Genomic DNA, 16,752 nt, shown 5'->3' with positions numbered 1-16,752 from the left:
CTGGAATTAAACATGTACACAAAAATCAAGCAAAATGCAGATACGTTACGTGCTCAAACAAAGAGACAACACCCCACAAACAGCGTGGGGAAAACAGCAACTTAAATGTGATCCCAATCAGAGACAATTAGCGACAGCTGTCTCTGATTGGGAATCGACAGAACCCAACATAGAAATAACCCACCAATGAAAAATACCTAACATGACACACCCTGACCCAATATACCCGAGTTCACCTGGTCAGGGCGTGACAGAACCCCCCCCCCCCCAACGGTGCGTACTCCCGGCGCACCAAACTTAAGTCTATTAGGGGGGGGGACCCGGGTGGGCGCCTCACCCTCGGTGGAGGCTCTGGCCCCGGGCGTGTTCTCTCCCCCGCCTTCACCTTAACCCTACCCCTCTGGCCCGGACTGGACCACTGTGGAGCGGCATGCTCAGGCTCCGGAGCGGAGCCGTCGACCGGAACAGGATTGGGGACACGCACCACTAACCTGGTGCGGGGAGCAGGGACGGGCCGGACAGGACTGGGGACACGCACCACTGACTTGGTGCGGGGAGCAGGGACGGGCCGGACAGGACTGGGGACACGCACCACTAACCTGGTGCGGGGAGCAGGAACGGGCCGGACAGGACTGGGGACACGCACCACTAACCTGGTGCGGGGAGCAGGGACGGGCCGGACAGGACTGGGGACACGCACCACTAACCTGGTGCGGGGAGCAGGAACGGGCCGGACAGGACTGGGGACACGCACCACTAACCTGGTGCGGGGAGCAGGGACGGGCCGGACAGGACTGGGGACACGCACCACTGACCTGGTGCGGGGAGCAGGGACGGGCCGGACAGGACTGGGGACACGCACCACTAACCTGGTGCGGGGAGCAGGAACGGGCCGGACAGGACTGGGGACACGCACCACTAACCTGGTGCGGGGAGCAGGGACGGGCCGGACAGGACTGTGAACACGTACTGGTGACCTGAAGCGTGGAGCCGGTTTAGCCACTCGTCCTGGCTGGATGCCCATCCTAGCACGGCATGTGCTGGGCATGTCCACCGGACGCACCGGGCTGTGCGGACACATTGGCGACACAGCGCGCAACTCCGCATACCATGGCTTGGTGCGGGGAGCAGGGACGGGCCGGGCAGGACTGTGGACACGCACCACTAGCCTGGTGCGGGTAGCAGGGACGGGCCGGACAGGACTGGGGACACGCACCACCAACCTGGTGCGGGGAGCAGGGACGGGCCAGACAGGACTGTGAACACGTACTGGTGACCTGAAGCGTGGAGCCGGTTTAGCCACTCGTCCTGGCTGGATGCCCATCCTAGCACGGCATGTGCTGGGCATGTCCACCGGACGCACCGGGCTGTGCGGGCGCACTGGCGACACAGCGCGCAACTCCGCATACCATGGCTCCTCCTCCAGATCTTCCCTCTGCAGGTCCTCAATCAACTGCCTCATCATCTTCGTCTCTTCCTCCGCCGTCATCCCCCACGAGAGCAGTGGTCTGGGCTCTTCCTCTGCCCTTCCGGACCACCCCAAACATTTTCTTGGGGGTGTTTTCCGGGCCTCCTCGACCGCCGCCTGCGACTCCGTCTACCGGCTGGCTTTACCTCCTCGACCTGGGAATCCTTCCGCCAGGGTCCTTTCCCCGACATGATCTCCTCCCAGGTCCAGAACTCCTTCCCCTCTCGAGCCCATCTCTCGCGCTCCTTTTCCTCCCGCTGCTTGGTCCTGGTTCGGTGGGGTGTTCTGTAACGTTCGTCGCCTGGTGACGAGGAAGCGGACCAAAACGCAGCTGGGAGCGAACACATGTTTATTCAACACACTGGAATTAAACATGTACACAAAAATCAAGCAAAATGCAGATACGTTACGTGCTCAAACAAAGAGACAACACCCCACAAACAGCGTGGGGAAAACAGCAACTTAAATGTGATCCCAATCAGAGACAATTAGCGACAGCTGTCTCTGATTGGGAATCGACAGAACCCAACATAAAAATAACCCACCTAGAGCCTACACAAGGCTAAAACGTAAACCAAACACAAACCAATGAAAAATACCTAACATGACACACCCTGACCCAATATACCCGAGTTCACCTGGTCAGGGCGTGACACTGGCTGGCTACACACACACAGTATGTAGGTTGTTTACAGTAGGAGATGGGCTTCTATCATCTTATCTTCTATCATTCTATATGGGCTTCGATCTAAAAGGTAGCTAGCAAATGTGAAACGGATTGCAGTGACAGAGTTGACAGCTGTATGAGTTCACCATTTACACAACATATGCTGCAACCTTTTGTAATTTTAATCGTTTGTTTCATATTGTCTGGCTTCTAACAATAGCTGAATTTGCAAAGCTAGCGAGCACCAATTCAGTGGTGTTTGCTATAATCTTTGCTACCCGGGTTAAATAAAGGTGAAATAAAATATATAAATAAAAGTTCCCTTGCGACAATTTAGCTTTTGCAACGAGACCATTAAATATATTTAAAACAATGGTAGAAGAGAGTGTAGTTCAGTTTATCGCTAACCTTATCACAGGGACTTTGAAGCACTAACTTACATGCATGCTGATCTTGGAATAAATTGACGATAGCAAAGATTCCATCTTTGACGACGCCACATAAATGGAATAGGTACTAGCTAGCTTAATAGTTAATATTTGCGCGCTAGCTCTGCATATTCAGCTAGTGTGTGTGCGCGATTGACTGGATTAACCTCACGTCAGTTACGTGCATTGAGTGCCTTTCAGACAGTAGATACGACCTCTACGTTACCTAGCAAGCTAAGGAACTGGCAGTGGATCAAACCATTGTGAGGCAAAGGGTGGGGGGGTTGCAATCTTTTGAAACTTAAAAACGCGCTATTAAGTGTCTATAATCAGCACAATTGCTTTCATTGCGTATTATTAATATTATTTCAATTACATAGTTATGTTTCAGTGATATATTGGGGGGGACAAATCATATTTTTCCCAGGGTGGGGGGGTCGTGTGTCCCCCGTCCCCCCCGGGATTTCAGCCCCTGCCGACGCTGCCCTATGGGAATAATGCTCCATGTGTATCCTCAACGGTTCCTTAGACTTCCCGAAATGATAGACTTGCAGCTACTTTAAAAAATAACATATATTACTCAAATATACCACCCCGTGATATTCTATGATGGGCAGTGTTGAACGGAACCCCAAGATAACACTACATATCGAAACATATTATCAGCTTATTATACACATTTCTCGGTGTGCTAAGTTGAGGGTCTTGAACTTGAGTGATAGACTCAATGTGGAGCATTGAAGACTGTCATTGATAGTAGGGGTTTTGTTTTACCATCTTATCAGAATTCTAATGTTAAAGTGCATCAATAAAATGGCTTTCTGGATGATACAGTACAATTGACTTGAGCATGTTTTAGTATTTTATAACTATGTAAGTGGACTAGCAGTAGTGACTAACGTGTTATGGGTTAGATAGAAGGATTCATTGTGCAAAAAGTATTTGTAGTCGGAGGCTAAGTACATACGGGGACAGAATGTTTGCATAAGAGTGTGCCAAATGATAGGTGACCATTGCTGTACAATCATACCCCAGGGTGAGGGCAACTTTACAATTGTAGTGGAACATCTGAAAAAGCTTAGCGGTGATCTTGCAAAAGAACACCAAAAGAACACCAACGATTGGAATCCGTTTGGATGGGTCCAGTCATTATTTGGTGTTATGGGAGCTACAATATTTCATTGGTTGATTTATGGCATAGTTATCTTTTTTACAATAATACTTATAATAACTTGTGTTAAGAAATTGTGCAGCAAAGCCGTTGAGACTATTCTTGACATGCCATTACTGACCCCTGAAGGAGACGCCTCAGAACCTTATTTACCTGATTTATTTCCTATGTCTGATTACATGTCTGATGAAGACGATGATAATCCATGACACCAAGGTAAAACATTGAGTTAATGGTGCAGTATTTCCATAGGCCATGCTCACGGCGGGGGTTATGTGAATGGTGCTCCCAAGGTAGAGTTAAGGGCCTAACGTCACGGTGACCCTGTGGCAATATGGACAGTCTCAACGAAGCGATTGCCTCATATGTTCCTTTCCCATTTCTGAGAATGAGTTGCACTATGTGAAGGGTTGAAACTCCACGGAGGTAATTTACTAAGTGTAAAAAAGCATTTCATTTTTAATGTTAATGCTTGTTTAATGAAAATGCTTGTAAGTAATTTTCTATTAGGTCGAGACTTAGTGTCAAAATGGAGGAAATGTCATGGAAAATTACATAAGTCATGCTATATGCTAGTGGTTTTTCTAACCTGATACAAACTTGTCTTTGTTGGACTTAGTCATCAGGCTGGTCTTACAGGTAAGTGCCGTTTGGGTGCGATCGCAGCATGTAACATCCAATGGGTTTACTAGCTTCAGGAAGTCACATGTATGGAGGCTTGCAGAAAGGAGAACATTATAGTGTTTGCCGTTGTGAATGCAGTGAGACGGTTGAGCCCTCATGCTATCAACCTCGTGCTATCTTAAATCTGCACACACAACTAATGACCTTTTATAAACTATCTACTGACTGCCACGTATACAAAAGGTGCACTTCTACAGTCGTGGCCAAAAGTTTTGAGAATGACACAAATATTAATTTTCAACGATTGCTGCTTCAGTGTCTTTAGATATTTTTGTCCAGTCTGTTATTCAGACTCAATCAGCATGACAGAGTGATCTCCAGCCTTGTCCTCGTCAACACTCACACCTATGTTAACGAGAGAATCACTGACATGATGTCAGCTGGTTCCTTTGTGGCAGGGCTGAAATGCAGTGCAAATGTCTTTTGAGGATTCAGTTCATTTGCATGGCAAAGAGGGACTTTACAATTAATTGCAATTCATCTGATCACTCTTCATAACATTCTGGAGTATATGCAAATTTCCATCATACAAACTGAGGCAGTGTAACGGCTGTCTTCGGGTAGAGAGTACCAAAACGCAGCAGGAATATGGATGCTCATCTTGAATATTTATTTTAAATAAAGTGAACACCAAAACAACGACCGACAGTTTAACAGGCTATACACTTAACAGCAGTGCTAAAGACAACTACCCACAAAATACCAACCCAAAAACACACCTCTATATAGGACTCTCAATCAGAGGCAACTAGAAACACCTGCCTCCAATTGAGAGTCCAACACCCAATCCTAAACACAGAAAAACTAAACTAGACAGAACGTAGAAATACATACAAAACACAAACCCTCTGCCACGTCCTGACCAAAACTAATACAATTACTCCCTCTGCTGGTCAGGACGTGACAGGCAGCAGACTTTGAAAATTAATATTTGTGTCATTCTCAAAACTTTTGGCCATGACTGTATATAAAATCTGAGAACCGACATTGTTCGTTGGGCCTTAACTGCACAACTGTTGAAGTGCATAGTTAACTGCTCCATTTTTGCAAATCTTATAATAAAGTGCTGTTTGAAAGAATCTGCAGTCTCTCTTCCCTTTGATTAGAATTTCTACAGCACGATCGACTAGGAATGCCTTGGTCGACCAGTTGGTGACCACTGCTATAGAAAGTTGAATGAAGTTCAATCTCGTGCTTCTCTCTGTGCGCTGATATTTCTGCGTGGCAATCTCGGGGCTAATGCACGTGTGCGCAGCTTAGAGGGAACATTGCACTTAACCTTAATTGCTTCTGTAAGTCGCTCTGGATAAGAGCGTCTGCTAAATGACTCAAATGTAAAAGACTCTAAATCTACTCGAAGACTAACGCTTACATGTTCACAAAAAGAGTAGTGCAACTTTTTCAAGCATGCAGTGGAGTACTTAGGCCATGTGATTGATGCTGACGATTTCCACACAGCCACATCAAAAGTGACAGTCATTGTTGAGGCTCCTGCTCCAGAGAATGTCAGTCAACCCTGGCCTTTCCTTGGCCTCCTGAACTACTACGGCAAGTTAATCCTGCAGCTAAAGCCTTTGCATGAGCTAATGAGAGAGAGCAAACCCTGGTAGTGGACAAAGGAGAGTGACACTTTCAAGAAAGTGAAGGCAGCGTTGATTAATAAGGTGTTGGCTCACTTCAACCTGTCCTTGCCAATTCAACTGGCCTGCAATGCTTCCCCATATGGAGTTGGGGCCGTTGTGTCGCACATCACATCTGCAGGAGAAGAGAAGCCCCTTGACTTCACGTAAAGGACTGAAATACCCGCAGATTGAGAAAGATGCATTGGGTATTATCTTTGGGATCAAAAAGTTCATCGTCCCCTGACCTCCAACTTTGGTCCACACTGGCAGAACAACTGTAGCAGCAAGCAGAATGCAGCATTGGGTGCTAATCCTGAGTACTCACAACTATAACATCAAGTACCGGAGGTCTGAAGCGCACAGCAATGCTGACAGCTTGTCACGGCTTCCCCTATCTGACTGCCCTAAGAGCAGTGAACAGAAGATCTTCTACTTCGACACGGTAGATAACACACCTGTGACAACTCACCAGATAAAGAATGAAAAAAAGGAGATCCAACATTTTCCAAAGTGTTCGACTAAGTTATGAGAGGCGGTCTTGCATTGCTGACGAGTCATCTGATCTCCAGCCTTACCTTTCACGGGGGAAGGAGTTGACAGTGACAGCTGAATGCTTACTCTGGGACATACGCATCATCATACCCACAAAGCTGAGGAAACATGTCCTGAATTAGCTGCACTGTGGACATTGTGGCATAGTCCAGATAAAAGAGCTAGCATGTAACTATTTCTGGTTGCCAGTACTAGACCATGACAATGAATCCGAAGCCTGATCCTGTGTGTCATGTCAAACCATCAGAAACATGCCAAGCTGAGCACCACTGCATCCCTGGCCAGCGAGCCTGTGGCAGCACGTTCACGTGGATTTTGCAGGACCAGTGTAAGAAGCGATGTTGCTGGTTGCCGTTGAATCCCATTTGAAGTGGCCAGAGGTCTCAATCATGTCCACCATAAAATCTTAGAACACCATCCAGATCCTGAGGGAAATGTATGGATGTCTCGGACTACTTGAGTAGATAGTCACGAATAATGGCCAATCTTTTGTTTCCATGGAGACAGAAAATATCCTCCAGAGCAATGGAATCAAACACATATTCTCAAGTCTTTATCATCCACCCACTAATGGACTTGAAGAGAGAATGGTTCAGACGAACATGCACTCTAAGTGTCCAGAAGTGAAGCACCACTAAAGCATTGCCTCATGTATTGCAATACCCCTCATGCAACAGCTGGAACATCCCCTGCTTATCTGCTCATGAAAAGACAGCTCAGGACTGGCCTTGACCTGTTGAGGCCAACGCCCACCAAAACATTGTTTCAAGACAAGCAGCAAGACCATGTCAACCAGCCAGCTAAACGGTATAAAGACAGACAGTTCACTGTCAGAGATCCAGTCCTTGCACGCAACTACACCACTAAAGAAAAGTGGGCTCCCACAACTGTTCTTCGAAAGGCTGGACCTGTCTCATACACCCAAGACAACCAGACCTGGTGGAAACATGTTGACCAAATGCTCCCTCGAGAACCTGCAGCTACAAGCCCTGAAGCAGAGGCACCAGTTTCCTTTCACAAGCGAGCTGACACATCACCAGAACAAGTCAGCACCCACATCAGCCTCTTCTTCACCGCCGCCAACAGAGGCTATACCTCCAACTGCACCTGAGGCTCAGCCTGAGCCTACACCTGTGCCTGATCCTGATCCCAGGTTACGGCGCAACCCACCTAGAGAAAAAAAACTCCTGAGCGTTATACATATTGCCAACCCTGGAAGCAAGGGGCAGAACAATTTCCTTTGGGTTTAGAGGGATATTGAGGCAGTCTACCCTGTCTCACAAGTTAGAGAAAGTTTATGTTGCCTATGTTAATGTGAACCTGTAATTTAAGGGGAGGAAAAACTGTATTTTATAGACTCACCGGACAGTTTATTAGGTACACTGCCCTGTTCTCAAAAATGGATTGGTCGTACAGACAGTGACTCACGTGGCTGCGGTTTCTTATATAAAGCAGGCAGACAGCCATAGAGGCATTCAGTTACTGTTTGATTGAAGGTTAGAATGGGCAAAAAGAGTGACCTAAGTAACTTTGAGCATTGTATGATCGTTGGTGCCAGGCGCTCCAGATCCAGTATTTCAGAAACAGCCGCCCTCCAGGGCTTTTCATGCACAACATTGTCTATGGTTTATCAAGAATAGTGCGACAAAAAAAACAGCGACAGTCCTGTGGGCGAAAACAGCTTGTTGATGAGAGAGGTCGAAGGAGAATGGCTAGAATTGTGCAAGTTAACAGGCGGGCCACAGGAAAATAACGGCGCAGTACAGCAGTGGTGTGCAGAACGGAATCTTGGAAGGCACAACACGTCGATCCTTGTCAAGGATGGGCTATTGCAGCAGATGACCACATATGGCTCAACTCCTGACACTTAAAATCAAGAAGAAGCGGCTCCAGTGGGCACGCGATCACCAACACTGGACAATTGACTGGGGGAAAAAACAGCCTAGAACATGACAGCAGGTTCAGAGCGGTCTGCGCAGTCCCCAGACTTTAACCCAATAGAGCATCTTTGGAATGATAAGGAACAGGTTGTTCGCAGAATGAATCAATCAATTTATAAAGCCCTTTTTACATCAGCAGATGTCACAAAGTGCTACAGTGAGGGGAAAAAGTATTTGATCCCCTGCTGATTTTGTACGTTTGCCAACTGACAAAGAAATGATCAGTCTATAATTTTAATGGTAGGTTTATTTGAACAGTGAAAGACAGAATAACAACAAAAAAATCCTGAAAAACACATGTCAAAAATGTTATAAATTGATTTGCATTTTAATGAGGGAAATAAGTATTTGACCCCTCTGCAAAACATGACTTAGTACTTGGTGGCAAAACCCTTGTTGGCAATCACAGAGGTCAGATGTTTCTTGTAGTTGGCCACCAGGTTTGCACACATCTCAGGAGGGATTTTGTCCCACTCCTCTTTGCAGATTTTCTCCAAGTTAAGGTTTCGAGGCTGACGTTTGGCAACTCGAACCTTCAGCTCCCTCCACAGATTTTCTATGGGATTAAGGTCTGGAGACTGGCTAGGCCACTCCAGGACCTTAATGTGCTTCTTCTTGAGCCACTCCTTTGTTGCCTTGGCCGTGTGTTTTGGGTAATTGTCATGCTGGAATACCCATCCACGACCCATTTTCAATGCCCTGGCTGAGGGAAGCAGGTTCTCACCCAAGACTTGACGGTACATGGCCCCGTCCATCATCCCTTTGATGCGGAGAAGTTGTCCTGTCCCCTTAGCAGAAAAACACCCCCAAAGCATAATGTTTCCACCTCCATGTTTGACGGTGGGGATGGTGTTCTTGGGGTCATAGGCAGCATTCCTCCTCCTCCAAACACGGCGAGTTGAGTTGATGCCAAAGAGCTCCATTTTGGTCTCATCTGACCACAACACTTTCACCCAGTTGTCCTCTGAATCATTCAGATGTTCATTGGCAAACTTCAGACGGGCATGTATATGTGCTTTCTTGAGCAGGGGGACCTTGCGGACGCTGCAGGATTTTTGTCCTTCACGGCGTAGTGTGTTACCAATTGTTTTCTTGGTGACTATGGTCCCAGCTGCCTTGAGATCATTGACAAGGTCCTCCCGTGTAGTTCTGGGCTGATTCCTCACCATTCTCATGATCATTGCAACTCCACGAGGTGAGATCTTGCATGGAGCCCCAGGCCGAGGGAGATTGAGAGTTCTTTTGTGTTTCTTCCATTTGCAAATAATTGCACCAACTGTTGTCACCTTCTCACCAAGCTGCTTGGCGATGGTCTTGTAGCCCATTCCAGCCTTGTGTAGGTCTACAATCTTGTCCCTGACATCCTTGGAGAGCTCTTTGGTCTTGGCCATGGTGGAGAGTTTGGAATCTGATTTATTGATTGCTTCTGTGGACAGGTGTCTTTTATACAGGTAACAAACTGAGATTAGGAGCACTCCATTTAAGAGTGTGCTCCTAATCTCAGCTCGTTACCTGTATAAAAGACACCTGGGAGCCAGAAATCTTTCTGATTGAGAGGGGGTCAAATACTTATTTCCCTCATTAAAATGCAAATCAATTTAGAACATTTTTGACATGCGTTTTTTAGGATTTTGTTGTTGTTATTGTCTTTCACTGTTCAAATAAACCTAACATTAAAATTATAGACTGATCCTTTCTTTGTCAGTGGGCAAACGTACAAAATCAGCAGGGGATCAAATACTTTTTTCCCTCACTGTACTTAAATTCACACAGGACACCAGATAAGACAGACTGACCCTAGCCCCCCCAGCACACAGACTATTGCAGCATGGATACCGCCATCCAATCTGTAGAAACTACATGATGACATTGCAAATCCCCAGAAGAATTCAGGCTGTTTTGGAGGCAAAAGGGAGTCTGACCTGTTACTAGATGTGCCTAATAAACTGTCCGAGTTAGTGTATATTGGGACTAAGTATTTATGTACGATGTGGGATCCTGTAGCTGTAGTTCTAACACTAAGCATTATGGGTATTGAAGTTGGTCATTAGAGGGACTTCCTGAAATAATGTAAGATGCACAACTTTTCAGTAAAGCACTCGTTGGATCTAAAACAATTTATCCGTCTCCGCCCCCATTCCTGAGTCCAAAGTTTCTCTGAAGAATCTAGATACAACATGGTCCTGTTGTGGAATTTTACTGTGTCTCTTTCTGCTTACAGTGTCTCACACTTATCATACATGTTTGACCTGTTGCGTACTTAGAAATGCACCTGTTGTAGACCGACAGGGTGTCTGAGGTTTGCTCTCACAAGGTTGGCTCAGCGGGAGTGGAAATATTGGCTGAATTCCCAGACTCTGTGGTTGTCAGGTGTTCTCCTCCTCTGCAGTCGGTCTCTGGGAGCAAACGCTTTGCTGAGAAAGGATGCACTTTGCTATCTTTGTGTAACCCATAGTGATAGTATAAATATGGTGAGAGGAAAATACCTCATCAGAGCTTCTGACTAAACTCCACATTAAGTGTTGTTGGTCTGTAATCTCTCCGCTGATGTGAATAAACATAAATTAATTTAAACTTGACTTTGGGTACCTTAGTGGTCATTTCCACGACGGTCCTTTCATATATATTTTGATCCTGACCAACTTCCTAGTCCCTACTGGTGACAAGCATACTCATAACATGATGCTGCCACATCAATACTAGAAAATACAGAGGTTTGTGGGCATCAGTGTGTTAAGGATAACCTGGGCACTCTCAGGGAGCTGGCCATCAACTCCATAAGGTGAGGTCAAGAGTTGTTTATTGAATTAAAATAAAATAGTATAGCATTTATCTCTATGGTATTACCTCTGTTTGCTCTGGATACTAACTGTCTAATTTATGATAGACTGTTAACAGTGCTAGCTAGCTAGTGTATGGAAGTTTTGGTTTGGGGTTCTGAGATTACCAACAACCTAATTTGTAGTAGTGAAAAGCATGCGTTTGAGAAAGTAGTACAGTAGTTTTATGTCCTGGTAACCACAGCTAACATATCTCTTTATAAAGTATATAGCTCACTGCCACCGCAGCTGTAGGAGAGAGGGTTGGGCATGCATGGGATAAGTTAATCTCTGAGAACTCATAGAGAAATCCCTGAGCAGTTGAAGACAGGACTTCTTCAAAACTACACTGATGTCAAGTCAGCGCTGTATGATGTAAATGCAGACAAATATTCTATGACCCTCTTATCATCAATAACAAGCCACAAATTAGCATAAATATAGAAATCATATTTATTATTTCTTTGCATTTACATTCAGGACCAAGGAGAACACAGCTCAATAGCATTCCACATTCTGTGAAGAAACTGTACATCTGTCCCCATGAAGTTATGTCCAACCAGCAGCTAACTAAGATCACACAGTCATCTCACTGCTGACCACTGATTGGCTTTTCAAAGCATGATGATAATGCTGTGTTCATAAAGAAGTGGTAAGGTGATAATTACCAGTTGGATGCATTCACGTGCTTTTAACTCGTTGAGAAACGCTGATTGGCTAATTGTCAACAAGCTGCGTCAACCATCAAATCAAATTGTATTGGTCACATACACATGGTTAGCAGATGTTAATGTGAGGAGAGGCCACAGGCTTTGGTAGCGGGCTGTGTCAGTGGCACTGTATTGTCCTCAAAGCGAGCAAAGAAGTTGTTTAATTTGTCTGGGAGCAAGACGTCGACTTCTGCGACAGGGCTGGTTTTCTTTTTGTAATCCGTGATTGACTGTAGACCCTGCCACATACGTTTCGTGTTTGAGCCGTTGAATTGCGACTCTACTTTGTCTCTATACTGATGCTTTGCTTGTTTGATTGCCTTGCGGAGGGAATAGCTGCACTGTTTGTATTCGGTCATGTTTCCGGTCGCCTTGCCATGGTTAAAAGCAGTGGTTCGCCCTTTCAGTTTTGCGTGAATGCTGCCATTAATCCACAGTTTCTGGTTCAGGATGGTTTTAAGAGTCACAGCAGGTACGACATCTCCGATGCACTTGCTAATAAACTCGCTCACCAAGTCAGAGTATACATCAATGTTGTTGTCTGAGGCTATCCGGAACATATCCCAGTCCACGTGATCAAAGCAATCTTGAAGCGTGGAATCCGATTGGTCAGACCAGCGTTGTATTGACCTGAGCACGGGCGTTTCCTGTTTTTAGTTTTTGTCTATAGGCTGGGAGCAACAAAATGAATTCATGGTCAGATTTGCCAAAGGCAGGGCGCAGGAGGGCTTTGTATGTATCGCGGAACATCAAGTAGCAATGATCCAGAATTCTGCCAGTGACGTTCTTTCAGGGCCGACGAGGTATCTGGTTGGGGGGAGGGGATATACACGGCTGTGACTATAATCAAAGAGAATTCTCATGGAAGATAATGCGGTCTGCATTTGATTGTAAGGAATTCTAGGTCAAGTGAACTGTAAGGGCTGTCGTCGTAAGAAAACCAAGATGCAGCGGAGGATGTGTTTTCATTTTAAAGATTTAATCAAATGAACCACTATAAACAAAATACTCGACAGAAACGACAGCAAACAGTCCTGTCTGGTCCTACATGAACAAAACAGAAAACACTAGACAGAAACAATCACCCACAAAAACCCAAAGGAAAAACAGGCTACTTATGTGTGACTCCCAATCAGCAACAACAAACTACAGCTGTGCCTGATTGGAAGCCACACGGCCAAAATCAACGAAACAAACCAACCTAGAAAAAAGAACAGAACGCACACCCAATGTAACACCCTGGCCTAACCAAAATAAAGAACAAAAACCCCTCTCTATGGCCAGGGTGTTACATGAACAAAAGGACTTGAGTTCCTGTGTGCTGTTGTAATTACACCACGAGCCATTAATCATAAGGCATACACCCCCGCCCTTCTTCTTACCAGAGAGATATTTGTTTCTGTCGGCGCGATGCGTGAAGAGACCGGGTGGCTGTACTGATTCTGGCAACATATCCCAAGTGAGCCATGTTTCCGTGAAACAGAGAATGTTACAATCTCTGTCTCTCTGGAAGGCAACTCGTGCCCTAATTTCATCCACCTTGTTATCTAGAGATTGGACATTGGCGAGTAATATGCTCGGAAGCGGTGGATGGTGTGCTTGACTTCTGAGTCTGAGGCCCTCCAATGCCATTCCCTCTGCCTCTCCTGCGGCGACCACGTTGTTTTGGGTTGGCCTCTGGGATAAGATTGAATGTCCAGGTTGGAGGTCCGAACAAAGGGTCCGCTTCGGGAAAGACGTATTCCTGGTCGTAATGATGGTAAGTTGACATCACTTTTATATCCAATAGTTTTTCCCGGCTGTATGTAATAACATTTGATATTTTCTCGGAGTTAACCATATAATATATAGTACACAAAAAAACAAATAACTGCATAGTTTTCTAAGGACCTGAATGAAGCGAAGCAACCATCTCTGTTGCCGCCATGGTAGCTGTACTTTAAGTACAGCTACCATGTTTGTAAAAATTAAAAAGTGTATTCAAAAACCATATTCATAGATTGCTTTTTGTAAATAATATTTTGTTGTTGCATTTAATGGCTGAAAATGCTGTTAAAAAAGGTAGTTTCCTTAATAGGTGACGTCAGATGTCAGCATCTGGGAGATGTCGGAGCTCAGGGATGAGAGACGAGTTTCCCTCTAGCAATTACCAGTTGGAGGGACGTTCAAGTTTACTTTTACCAGTCGTATGTAGTAAATACCACCTTCCCACATGCTTATGATCACAGCATAACTCCTATAGTCCTGCTGTATTGTCTCTGGTACAGTAGGCCTAACTATCTCTGTGTATCAGAAGTCTTTTATCACATTCCGTATTAACCAGTGCTGCCCACTGCACTCCTGAATGATGAGCTGGTAGTAAGTGTCCTCCCCTGGGGCAATCTCCAGACATCTCTTTGTACAATTTCTTCACCACCTTCCTCTCCTTCTTGACCTCGGGACCCTTCACAGCCTGCCCCTCTTTCAGACTGATCTCGTTGTTGACTGACTTCACTGTGGACACACATGACAGATGTTCATCACACTGTAATAAATGTGGCACACAGAAGTTGGTAGATCAAAATATTAACAAATGTTGTTCAACAAGCAACAGTATACAGGATTAAAGAACAATCTAAAATGATTATTTTATTTAATACTTTATTAGTTCATTTAAACCCTTTATTTAACTGAGAACAAATTCCCTTTTACAATCATCACTGTGAAGTGTGAAGTAACTTACTGGGATCAACTCTACATGTAGGCTCAGGCTAGATTCTAATGTATTCCCAAACCCTCCCCTCTAAATCTGCACTGTACAGTATGTGCAGTGGTGTAAAAGTACCCAATTATCATACTTGAGTAAAAGTAAAGATACCTTAATAGAAAATTACTCAAGTAAAAGTAAAAGTCACACAGCAAATACTAGTTGAGTAAAAGTCTAAAAGTATTTGGTTTTAAATATACTTAAGTATCAAAATTAATGTGTTAAGTATCAAAAGTATAAATAACTTCAAATTGCTTATATACGCATACCAGACGGCACAATTTTCTTGTTGTAAATTGTTCACGGATAGCCAGGGGCACACTCCAACACCCAGACATAATTTGCAAACAAAGCATTTGTGTTTAGTGAATCCGTCAGATCAGAGGCAGTAGGGATGACAAGGGATGTTCTCTTGATAAGTGCGTGAATTGGAGCATTTCCCTGTCCTGCTAAGCATTCAAAATGTATTTTTGGGTGTCATGGAAAATGTATGGAGTAAAAAGTACATTCTGTTCTTTAGGAATTTAGTAAAGTAAAAGTTGTCAAAAATATAAATAGTAAAGTACAGATACCCCCAAAAATGACTTCAGTAGTACTTTAAAGTATTTTTACTTCAGTACTTTACACCACTGAGTATGTGGACAGAGTTACTGGCATTTCCCTTCCAGGTAAGTCACAGTTAAATTAAGGAGATTGAGACTTACCCAACTTCTCGATGTGAGCCTCCATCTTCTCCAGCCTCTTGAGCATGTCCTGGCCCCTGACCGAGTCATCCTGATTGGCCCTCTGCAGTCTTTCCCCATGAGAATGAACCTCCCTCTTAATGGATGTGATGTAGAGCATTCCAGCAGCCATGGCCAGCAAAGTGGCCAGCCCTCGGACCCAGCCTAGCCTTATCATCCCTCTGCGTGTGAGCGCTCAGCCTGGGGATGCAGACAGGACGGCCTTCCTCTCTCACTCTCCGACTAAGATCCAGGCTCCGCTGAAAGGGGGGAGTGTGAGGTGCACCATACCTGGCTGCCACTCACCAACACCTTTTTAAAATATTTGCACAACTGAATAGGTCAAAAGCATACACTTAATGAATCCAACCGTTCATTTGGCATTCAAGTCATTGTTGAGGCCTAGGAATAAATGTTGAAAGCCACAATACTACAGGCTGCAAAGGTGGGGCTCTCTGAAAATGATGGTCTTGGCTGTATGTACGAATTCCAATTAGCTAGGTGGATAACGCTAATGTTAGGGGTGGCTAACGTTAGCTAGGCTGGGATTTAAGGTTAGGTTAAAGGTTTAAGGTTAGGGGAAGAGTTATCTAACATGCTAAGTAGTTGCAAAGTAGCTAAAAAAGTAGTACTGTAGGTAGTTGCAAAGTAGCTAAAAAGCTAAAATGCTAAAGTTGTCCATGAGATGAGATTCAAACACACAACCTTTGGGTTGCTAGACATTCACATTATGCACTCAACCAACCACCCTCCTTTTGTTCTTGCCTTAAGAGACCTTCTGTCGTAAGTAACCATGCCAAACGTAACATATCATACAAATTTCAGGATCCCGGATTTACTTTTAGTATGCTACGTCTAGTCTATGAGACCAGGCTGAATGGAGCATTGAAGTATATCTCAATTTCCCCTGTGTCTAACTTGCTCTCAGAGCTCAAACCAAGCAGCATGAGGGTCTGGATGCACAAGGTTAACCACTGACCCTGTCTGGTAAATGAGGCTTGAACATAGAATGTATGATCAATAGAGGTAGGGAACAATGATACTTTGTTAACTCTGTGATCACCATACCTTCTCTGCTTCCTCTGGCCTGTATGTTTACCCCTCACTCTACCTACATGGTAATGCTATATGTTGCTATCGTTTCATCAACTCATAAGCTGAACATTTGAGTTACACAGCATCAAAATGATCAAAGGTCCAATCAAATGGGCAGAGGCAAGGAA

This window comes from Salmo salar, chromosome 17, assembly GCF_965601325.2.
Source record: "Salmo salar chromosome 17, fSalSal1, whole genome shotgun sequence".
Classification (NCBI taxonomy): domain Eukaryota; kingdom Metazoa; phylum Chordata; class Actinopteri; order Salmoniformes; family Salmonidae; genus Salmo; species Salmo salar.
The sequence above is the reverse complement of the archived record's forward strand: the minus strand, read 5'-3'. Positions refer to the sequence as shown.